Below are 2,500 nucleotides of genomic sequence, written 5' to 3' on the forward strand. Positions count from 1 at the left end.
TTTTCGTGTCGCCACATTGCATGCGAACCGCATGAAACTTCCAGAGGCATTTGCAGCAGAAATGCATGTGCAGTCAAAAAATTGAATATTTTTCACGGATAGACCCCGTGAAACGCTAGAAATTGGCGGGGATGTGTCTCTTGTGGCTCACGGGGCTGTTAGGGTGGCACAGAAATCCCTCGGAATGGGAAAAAACGGGTCATTTTCGTGTCGCCACATTGCATGCGAACCGCATGAAACTTCCAGAGGCATTTGCAGCAGGAATGCATGTGCACTCAAAAAATGTGATATTTTTCACGGAGAGACCCCGTGAAACGCTAGAAGTGGGCGGGGATGTCTCTCTTGTGGCTCACGGGGCTGTTAGGGTGGCACAGAAATCCCTCGGAATGGGAAAACGGGTCATTTTCGTGTCGCCACATTGCATACGAACCGCATGAAACTTCCAGAGGCATTTGCAGCAGGAATGCATGTGCACTCAAAAAAGTGAATATTTCTCACGGATAGACCCCGTGATACGCTAGAAATTGGCGGGGATGTCTCTCTTGTGGCTCACGGGGCTGTTAGGGTGGCACAGAAATCCCTCGGAATGGGAAAACGGGTCATTTTCGTGTCGCCACATTGCATGCGAACCGCATGCAACTTCCAGAGGCATTTGCAGCAGAAATGCATGTGCAGTCAAAAAAAAATTGATATTTTTCACGGATAGACCCCGTGAAATGCTAGAAATTGGCGGGGATGTGTCTCTTGTGGCTCACGGGGCTGTTCGGGTCGCACAGAAATCCCTGGGAATGGGAAAACGGGTCATTTTCGTGTTGCCACATTGCGTACGAACCGCATGAAACTTCCAGAGGCATTTGCAGCAGGAATGCATGTGCACTCAAAAACTTCTATATGTTTCACGGATAGACCCCGTGAAACGCTAGAAATTGGCGGGGATGTGTCTCTTGTGGCTCACGGGGCTGTTAGGGTGGCACAGAACTCCCTCGGAATGGGAAAAGGGGTCATTTTCGTGTTGCCACATTGCATAGGAACGCCATGAAACTTCCAGAGGCATTTGCAGCAGAAAGGCACGTGCACTCAAAAATTTTAATATTTTTCACGCATAGACCCCGTCAAACGCTAGAAGTTGGCGGGGATGTCTCTCTTGTGGCTCACGGGGCTGTTAGGGTCGCACAGAAATGCCTCGGAATGGGAAAACGGGTCATTTTTGTGTGGCCACATTGCATAGGAACGGCATGAAACTTCCAGAGGCATTTGCAGCAGGAATGCATGTGCACTCAAAAACGTCTATATTTTTCACGGATAGACCCCGTGAAACGCTATAAATTGGCGGGGATGTCTCTCTTGTGGCTCACGGGCGCTGTTAGTTAGGGTCGCACAGAAATCCCTCGGAATGGGAAAAGGGGTCATTTTCGTGTTGCCACATTGCGTACGAACGGCATGAAACTTCCAGAGGCATCTGCAGCAGAAATGCATGTGCACTCAAAAACGTCTATATTTTTCACGGATAGACCCCGTGAAACGCTAGAAATTGGCGGGGATGTGTCTCTTGTGGCTCACGGGGCTGTTAGGGTCGCACAGAAATCCCTCGGAATGGGAAAACGGGTCATTTTCGTGTTGCCACAATTGGCATACGAACGGCATGAAACTTCCAGAGGCATTTGCAGCAGAAATGCATGTGCACTCAAAAACGTGAATATTTTTTCACGGATAGACCCCGTCAAACGCTCGAATTTGGCGGGGATGTTTCTCTTGTGGGTCACGGGGCTGTTCGGCTCGCACAGAACTCCCTTGGTCCACCTGATTCGTGCATACAGGCAGCAACTAAAACTCTGTAAACCTGCTGTGAGGACATCTAAACAGTGGACCAGTGAGGCTGTGGAAGATTTGCGGGCGTGCTTAGACTGTACTGACTGGGATATGTTCACGACTGCTACCAATAGTCTGGATGAACTCACAGAGGCTGTGTACATCAGCTTCTGTGAGGACTGCTGTATCCCAACACGTACCAGGGTGAACTTTAACAACAACAAGCCCTGGTTCTCAGCAAAGCTCAAAAGGTTGAGGTTGGAGAAGGAGGAAGCGTTTAGGAGTGGGGATAGAGACAGATTCAAGGAGTCGAAGAACAGGTTTAGCAAAGCGGTGAGAGAGGCTAAACGACTGTACTCAGAGACACTAAAACACCAGTTCTCTACTAACGACGCTGCTTCTGTCTGCCAAAGGGCTCAGGCACATCACCAACTACAAACCCAGAGCGCCCCACACCACTAACGACTCCCGCCTAGCCAACGACCTGAACGAGTTCTACCGTAGATTTGAAAGACAATTGGACTGTCCTGAACCACCCCTTCCCACCCAAGAGGCCCCATCCCCCACCCATACTACAGAAACGACTCTCTCCTTTCAGGAGGGAGAAGTTAATGGGCTTTTCAAGAGGCAGAATCCACGCAAAGCAGCCGGGCCGGACTCTGTCTCTCCAGCCACCCTCAGGCACTGCGCT

Source organism: Petromyzon marinus, unplaced genomic scaffold (genome assembly GCF_048934315.1).
Source record: "Petromyzon marinus isolate PM22_M1 ecotype Great Lakes invasive population unplaced genomic scaffold, UKy_Petmar_22M1.pri1.0 PM_G_Scaffold_52, whole genome shotgun sequence".
Classification (NCBI taxonomy): Eukaryota; Metazoa; Chordata; class Hyperoartia; order Petromyzontiformes; family Petromyzontidae; genus Petromyzon; species Petromyzon marinus.